This window comes from Bos grunniens, chromosome 1, assembly GCF_055505025.1.
Source record: "Bos grunniens cultivar Pamir isolate PY7600 chromosome 1, Bosgru_T2T1.0, whole genome shotgun sequence".
NCBI lineage: Eukaryota > Metazoa > Chordata > Mammalia > Artiodactyla > Bovidae > Bos > Bos grunniens.
Window position 1 is genome coordinate 27367652 of NC_141165.1, and position 8409 is coordinate 27376060.

Sequence of the window (8409 nt, forward strand, 5' to 3'; positions counted from 1 at the left end):
GGAAAAGAAAGGGTAGGTAGTCCTTGCGGGGCGGGGATCAACCAAAGCCACAGGGAGGCATCCTTTGGTTTTTGTTGCTCAGGATCTCCAGAAAAGGCAAGTTTCTTTAGGAATGTAACAACATTTGCACCAAGAGGTTTAGAGAATGTCAAATGTGAATAATCATGGCATTTAACATTGGGATTAGGACATCAGTCTCCAATTTAGATGAAAATAAGCAATGGCAACCCACTCCAGTACTCTTGCCTGGCAAATCCCATGGACAGAGGAGCCTGGTAGGCTGCAGTCCACGGGGTCGCTAGGAGTCGGACATGACTGAGCGACCTCACTTTCACATTTCACTTTCATGCGTTGGAGAAGGAAATGGCAACCCACTCTAGTGTTCTTGCCTGGAGAATCCCAGGGACGGGGGAGCCTGGTGGGCTGCCATCTATCGGGTCGCGCAGAGTAGGACATGACTGAAGTGACTTAGCAGCAGCAGCAGCAGCAGCAACCCATTAGGTTTTCATACTTTTCCTCTTAATTAGTTGTACTTTGAAACTGTGGATTTAGGAAATGGCTAAATTGGCTCTAGGTTCCCTATTAAGTTATCGCTATTGTGTGTTGGAATCACCAGGGTCGCTTTGAAAAATCCTGATGCCCTGCTTACATCCCATATATGGGGCCTGGACACAATGTTTTTTAAGGCTCCCCGGGTAATTTTTGGAGTGCAGCTAGCATCAAGAAGCTCTGAGCTACGGATTGAGTGGTTGGAGGGGCCAAGCTGAAACAAGTTAGGCTTTTGGGGGTGTCTGCTTAGCCTACAGTGAGCACCATGACTGCTCTCTCCCTGCAGGGAGGAACCATCCAAAACTATAAGACGTCCCCATCCCCTACGCCGTCCCTCAGCAACAGTTCCAGTTGACAGGACCCAACCCTGGTAGGCCAGTTTCTCTCTCTTTCAAAGGAAAAGAGAATTGGGATGCAGAGATTTGAGCTATGACTAGGCTCCTCTCTAGAACACAGCAGAGGAGAAGCCTGTTCAGAGCAACAAGAAAAGTCAGTCTGTAGAGGAAATCTACCTGGGTTCTTGCCATCACCTCAGCCTCTTTTTCAACAATCTCACCCCACCCCCTCTGGTTTAAGCCAGCTCTAGTGGGTTTATGTTACTTATGACCAAAGAGGCCCGACACATGCACAGGCAACAGTACAACGAAAGCACACAAAAACAAACATGTATTCACACCCCACCCCCCACCACACACACACACACACACACACATCCGGTGTTTGAATCAGGCTCTTTGTAACTCCATGTGGTCCCAATGGAAGATTCTTTGGAATCTGTATTTTCCGGCGTCCACTAGGAGAAACCTCAGCTTTCAATTCAATTGGGAACAGCAGTGGTTCCACAATGTGGCTCCATGGGCTTCATCAGAATCACCTGGAGAAACTGACTGAGAGATGCACATACATAGATCACCAGGCACCAGCCTCAGAGAAGCAAAAGATGCCCAGTATGAAGAGGATCATGAAATCTGCCCTTGAAAATCTTTCTTGGTGAGATTTTGATATGTATTTGCATCTACTGGGATCAGGCTGGCTGAATTAATGTAATTTATGAAATTCCCTTTTAACCTCTTTTCTAATTGGAGGTGGTATCCCCCTATCATGTCTGGGAGATGGCTTTTGAAGTCATTTTGTTTGAGGGATGGATAAGATCCTATACGGATAGAATAGAGCCCAGTGAAGTTCAGGCTTGTTGAACTGGTCAAATGAATTAGATCATTTACTTTGCCTGTAGACACAACTCCCTCCCCACCAACACACACACACACAGACACACACACACACACACACAGCGTTTGTATGTGTGAGTAAAGCAGCAAATGTACTTTTTATTTTAGAAACAAAAATATCATTTCTGACCCAACAATAGCCGGATCCTTGTGAATGAAGGGTTTGCATATTTTCCTGTTTTAACGGTTCTAGTATAAACAGCCCAAGCCCAGGCCTGATTGTCAGTAGGTCCTGAGCAGCCCAACCAGAGTGCTGGAAACGACTCCAGCCCTGAGAACCTGGACCCGGCTTACTGCCAGGATTCAGCCTTGTGTTTAACAGTAGCAGTGGGGTCAGGAGTTGAGGGAGAGGGCAACTGCAGTGATCCCTGAGACCAAAGTAAATGCCAGAAGCAATAGCAGCAGCAGCTGCAGAGGCAGTAGCTACTGTGTATTGAGAATTTCTTGGTTCAGGTACCAGGCTAAATGATGTAATCATTTAGTGGAATACTTAAAAAAAAATCTCAGTGTGGTGGCATTATTACTGCAATTTTTTGAATGAGGTTCAGAAAGGTTGAGCAGTTTTTATGAGGTCACACAGCTTCTAAGGGAAGATCCAGGATCCAGATAAATGCATGTTTGACCCCTGTTATAAGATACTGCACACAGAAACCCAGGTCTAAGCTACCTTCTTGAGTGCTAGCTGGGGATTCAGAGCTTTGGTCCTAGAAGCAGTCCAGGGCAGCTTTTCAGGCACATTCCTTATCCCTGTTTTCTTTCAGAACATTTCAACCAGCACCCCAGCTCCACTGGTCTCCAGCAGAGGGAAATAGCTGTCAGCAGGCTGTGGAAGGCTCTCTCCCAGCTCAACCGCAATTTCAAATTTCTGGGTGGATCCTTTGTGCCCTGACAGTGGGACCACAACACTCCTTTTTGGGCTAGCAAAGGACTCAAGATTTTTTTTTATCAACTATTGATTCTATATTTAATGACCAAGAGAGTGTGTTTCCTAGATCTGAAACAAAGTGGATTAGTGCTGTTATATTAAAAAATTATGGCTTACCTATTTGATGGATTATTAAACCATTCTAGGGCTTTATTTATTATTGGATGGATTATTTATTCATTGAAAATCATCTTTCAAAGGATCAGACGTGGAGAAACCCTCGTGGTGAAAGGTAAAAAGAAGTAGTATACAAAATGGCAAATTCCATATAAAATATATTCTTTTAATTATGTAAATTAGATTTATTAAAATAGATGGAAGATCAGAGGAAAGTCATCAAAATATTAACTGTGGTTGCACAGCGGAGGAAGGGTGCGATCACTGTAAATTTTGTTCTCTTTTTCTCAATTTTCTTTAATCTGGGTTAGCTTTATAAATGAGAGAAAAAGTGAAAACATGCAAAGTCCTAACATGTAGCACTGGAAGGGCACAGGTATGATTACTGAATAATTTTTATCCCACCTTGGATTTCAGCAGGCCAGAGTCTTCGTACCGCACTGCCCAGGGCTTATTTTCAAGAATAAGGATGGTTGCTCCGGCTCCGCTCGGCAGACTCCGGGCAAGGCCGCGCGGTATAGGCTGGAGACCGGTCCTTTCGGTTCTTTGAAGCACCCCTAATTTGGTTGAGGAGACAAGTGCACTGCGAGAAATAGAGGTAGCCAGGCGCCAGGGCGACTATCCAGTAGAGATGGAAGTCGAGCGGAGTGGGGGGGGGGGGCAGTGTTTTATGGGTCTTGACCCAGGGGTGCCAATGAATGCCATGATGCGGAAAATCAAAGAGCCTGAGCACAGTCTGGGGTTCTCTTCTGAGTCCGCCAATGGCCTGCTGTGACGCGCCTGCTGGGCGCCTGTAGGTTGTGGCGTCCCCCCCGCCCCGAACCCCAGCCCGCTTTCCCGGAGGGTCGGTGAGTTCGGGATCCGGGCAGAAACCCCAGGTCAGTTAGATTGCCAGCACAGAGCTTTGGCTTTCTGAGCGGCTCCGGATTGGAGCACGTGGAGTGTCCGGTGCCAGCGGGGAGCAGGGACCAGAAACTGAGAGGCATCAGAGAGTACCGGCAGTGGTTGAAGGCGCGTCGGCCACTCCCGGGATCCCGCAAGAGTGGTGTCACCCACTCGGCGCTGTGTGGGGTTGTCTTGCCTTGCTCGAGCCCCTCTTGTCGGCTAAGCTCCGGGGCAGCTGAGGCAGGCGGCGATGATGTCGTTTAAGGCCAGCAGATGGCAGCCTCGAGGCTGTGAGGCCGCCGGGCGACCCCGCCACGCCGCAGGCTCTCTTCCAGCGCCCCGGCTCGGCCGGGTGCGGGCGGCCTTGGAGCCCGGAGCCCAGCGACCTCAGCCTGCCGGAGCCGGGCTCCGGGGCCCAAGGGCACCCGGCGAGATGTGGTCAAGCTGCAGCCCTCGGACAACCCCAGTCTCAGGAGTGCGAAGGCTTGGGGCCGGGAAACCAGATAACCCAGAAGAAGCAAAGCCCAACACACACAGGGATGTTGCTATATAAGCAACATGTTACAAGCGTGTAGGAACCTTTTTAGTGATGTGGGTGAGAGCTAGAATAGTCTTTGCGTCCTTGGTGAGGGAAGTCAGAGGCTAGGAGCCGGGCGACTCCGAACTGCGCGCAGGAGACTTGGCGCAAGGAGGGACTTGGCGATCCGGGTTGGAAGCAGAGGAGCCGCGCTTTAAGATCCAGACTCGGCTAACTGGGGATTCCTGCCCCGACCCCGGTCACTTCTCGGCTGTTGAATCTGGGGCAACTTACTGTACCTTTCTTGCCTCCGACTAACCACGTCTGTAAAATGGGCACGGTGGGCTCCGGGCTTTGCAGGGCCATTCGAGATATGAGACAGCAGAATTCGTTCGTTACTGTTCCTGCTCTGGCACAACTCAGGGCTCCTGGGCTTGCGGCTGGGGTGAAAGGATCGCGCATTTGCCTGTCGTGGCTGTCGTGAGGACGCAGGCCCGCTAGGCTTTGGGGACCCAGCTGGGCGTGGGCGGTCACAGCCCTGGAATCTTCGGCGCTCTTCCTCGGTACTCCTGCAAGCCCTAAGCTCCCCTGCCCTGGACACCGGGGTCACCGAGCTCCGGCAGAGCGCGCTTATCATCAAACGAATTGAGACCAGACACCCGGCGCGGTGGGTTTCCCAGGAAGCCTGGCCAAGGGCCAAGGCCAACCGGGCCTGGAGGTAGCTTAGTGAGCTAAACAGGCCAACCTTGGTGCGCGTCTAGCAAACACATCCACCTTTAACAAACTGGCCAGGTCTTTGGCTGGCCCGGGTCTCTCCGGGTCTGTGTGAAAACGGCACCCATTAACTTGCCTGGGCTTGTTTCCCCATTGAAAATTCAGAAGGGCAGTATTCTCCGCGTGAGTTGTAAAAATCCTGATTAGAAACTGTCAAAGCCTGTGTAAATGTGAGGCATAATTGCCACTCACCAGCAGCCGGCTCCGTCAGCGTCTGCACAGCCCACGAACAGGACAGAGGCAAGATGAGTGTTCAGATATATGCACAGGTATATCACACGTGTGTAGATGTGTCTGTCTCTCTAGGCTCAGATGCACACACGTGTGCATGTATATGCACACAGATACGGGATTCTCTCGTGTAGATGTGTCTATGCACATTCCGAATGCGGACGCTACTGTTTGTGTCTGGAGGCAGAATGTGCACACCGTTCAGCTGACCGTTTCTCTCAAACTGAGTCAGTGCCACCTGGGGAAGTAGGATCTCAGGTGCTGCTCCCGGATCCGGTCAGCGTTTCGGCGCCGCCGAGCTCCTTTATCTCTCATCAGATGGCCGCTGGCCAGCTCTAGTTTCAATAGGGACCAGGATCCCCGAGTCGGCTGGAGGGAGCAAGGGTGGAGAGAAGGAAGAGGTGGAGGGCACTTCGGCACGTGAAGCCTGGGGACCTCACTTCCCTGGTCTGTCGCCTTTCTTTTTCCTCTCCAGGTCGCGTCTCTGTGGAAGATAAAAGTGGGGCCCGGATCTTCCATTCGGCTCTGGAAAGGCGGCCCAGGCCCCTACTCCACAAGCCATCACGAAGGGAGGGGAACCGAAGATTCCTCATCAGCTTGGGAAAACGTGCGGCTGCAGCGCTGGCCGGGGGCCCCAGAGCACAACCTGGTGTTCGTGGGAGGCGCGCAGCGTGGCTGCTGGAGACCCCGCCATCTGCTCATGCAGTCGCCGGGCCCGTCTTCCCCTTCTTTCTTAGGAATAGTTCTAAGCTGCGAGGCACTCCCATCACCTGCGTGTGTCTGCGGAGAAAGGGCCCCAAGCAAGTACCCTGGAAAGCCAGAGGCTGCTGCCTTGCAAAGTCAGTATCGCCGCGGCTTGAGCTCCGCTGCGACCCACATTTCAGATCACAGAGAGAGCAGCAGAATAAGGTCACAAACGCTCTCCCGTCACCACCGCAGACCCGTTCCACCGACAGGAGGGCATGACGCAGAAATTTTGAGGCCAAGAGCTAGAGGAGCCTCAGGTCTGCACAGACCTGAGACAGTAGCACAGAGGCTCCGCCGCGAAAGCAGGGCACGGGTTCGGATCCTGTTGGTCAACAGAGCCCAGCGGCCGCAAGCGCCAGAGATGCAGCAGAAGTTGCTCACAAGTCCACTCCAAAGGATCAAGTCAGGAAAAGTCCGTCGGGCTGGGGAGCGGGCATGGCCCTCACCTCTCTCCTGGAGTCCTTAAGTAGGAAAATGTAATGCTGGTGGGGCTGGGTCGAGGAAATTTAGTGGCTGAAGACGCAGGGCAAGTTGAGAAATGCAGGTCCGTGCCTCAGTTGGGCCTGGGGGTTGGGGAGCAGCCCCTGGCCGAGTAGCCCCATTCCAGCAAGGCCGGCCTGTTGGAAGTGGCCAGTGGACGGCCCCGCGGCCCCCTCCCTCGGGATTCCACAGGGCTCTGACCCGGCCTTTATCTTGGCGCGGTCAGCAGTCATGGGGGCTTCAGGAAAGAAGACAAAGGCCCGGTGTCACTGCGGGCGGGGGCTCGGTTTCCTGACTCTCTGCTCACACTCAGACTTTTAGGGCTTGTTGCGGGGAGACTTTTAAAAATATGTGTCGAATTTCCTTCTTTCTCCCTAGAAACAAACAAAAAAGCAAGAAGCACATTCCCCTTTCCTGTTCGTCCATTAATATTCCCGGGATCCTGTCCTTTTTTGTCTGCCTAAAGAAAACTTTCCGTGGAGAATTTGGGAAAGGTTTTATTTTATTCGGTTTGATAGGGCCATTATTAAGGACGAGGGGTCAGGTTGTGCTTCTAACGTGAAGAAGCGGAGTCGGTCTCCCGACGTGGTGGGGACTCTGGCGGCCAATGACGGGTGCGCTTCGCCACCTCCGGGGACCATCAGGGCCTTTTGGGCTTCCCCTGCCGGCTCTGCCGTCGGTAGCACCCTGAGATCGGACAGGCCTAGCCCTTCTCCCCGAATTTGGTTTAGAACTGCTAGGTGGAGCCGGATTCGCTCCTGACTATCCGCGCTTGCAGCGCCGCCACCAGGCCCGCAAACAGGAGGCTCCGGCGCCCGGGCGGGTGTGCGGAGCCGCGGCACCATGCGGTCCTCGCTGCCACCTGCGGGCAGCGTGTCTGCCTGCTGAAGCTCGACCAACCCGCTTCCTGCGTTTACCCTCAGGTTTCCCGTTTGTCCGCAAAGACCGAGGGCAGCCTCTCCCGCAAGCTGATCTTCGCCAGCTCCCGCCAGGTGGCTACCTATTGTTTTTCTGAAAAAAAGGAGAAAATTTCTAACAGCCTCGCGTTCTAGAGGGAGGTGCCTGAGGGCGGGAAGGGTCTGCCCCAGAGCTTGAGAGTCGCGGCTGTGTCCGGCCCCAAGCGCCTGAGTCAGTGTCATTTCGCAGGTTAGCGGGCCTTTCTCAGAGAAAACCTTATCGAAGAGAGCCTTAGGAGAAACGAGAGGGAGGTTGGGGAAGCCCTGAACTGGGCTCTCGGTCTGTGCCCTCAAGACTTGGGTATTTCTGTAACAGCACGCGGCTCAGCCCCAGGGCTGGGTCAGGGTGGAAGCAGTCGGCGGCGCACCGCCGCGGGAAGGTGATCGGTGGCCCGGGCTCTTGGGGCTCGTTTGGGTGGCCATAGCCGCTGCGTTTGAAGGTCAGACCCCACAGAGTTACTACCTAAGGTTTTTTCTTTCTTCCTCCCTTCCCCCTCCTCCCCTCCCCTTTTCTTCCTTTTCTCCATCCATTCTCTTTCTTTGTTACATTCCTCTTTGAGTAGGGGAAGGAAAACCATATTGACCATCTACTGTAAACTGGGCGTTTTGACAGTAGAACATTTAATTATTTTAATAACCCTGCAAGGTATATATATATTCTATTTTACAGATGAGAAAACTGAAATTCAGAATTATTATTATTTTTTTTTACCAACATCCCACAGTTATTAAAGGTCAGTGGCCTCCACACTAGTCCTTCCAGGCTGAACAGCCTCTGTCATTGCCCCATCCTGCACCTCCCTGGAGTGACCTGGTCCCAGGACAGGTTTGTGAGAGCTTACCACTGAGCTGGAGCCTGGGCAGCAAACAGCTGGCACAACAGAAGTTTCCAGAGTACAGTCAGTCCACGGCTCAGATCCAACCCTGTGCTTCCTTCTCCTCTGGCTGCCTTCCCCTTTACCCACTTAGCTCTCCAACACAGTCAGCAGGGCTGAACTG

The 8409-nt window shown here is 52.6% G+C and overlaps 2 long non-coding RNA genes across 3 annotated transcripts; one reads left to right on the top strand and one right to left on the bottom strand.

Moving 5' to 3' along the window:
• The first annotated feature begins 1434 nt into the window (after window positions 1-1434).
• On the top strand, window positions 1435-5772 carry LOC147379176 (uncharacterized). The gene is made up of 2 exons (XR_015151501.1): window positions 1435-1539; window positions 5703-5772. It is a non-coding gene; the product is annotated as an uncharacterized LOC147379176 (long non-coding RNA).
• A 927-nt stretch (window positions 5773-6699) lies between these two features.
• On the bottom strand, window positions 6700-8409 carry LOC147379177 (uncharacterized). Of its 2 annotated transcripts, XR_015151484.1 has the most exons (3): window positions 8253-8382; window positions 7372-7465; window positions 6700-6828 (listed from the first exon to the last, which is right to left on the bottom strand). It is a non-coding gene; the product is annotated as an uncharacterized LOC147379177 (long non-coding RNA). The 2 variants fall into 2 exon arrangements; XR_015151475.1 differs by lacking the exon at window positions 6700-6828 and having other exon boundaries at window positions 6936-7465; window positions 8253-8409.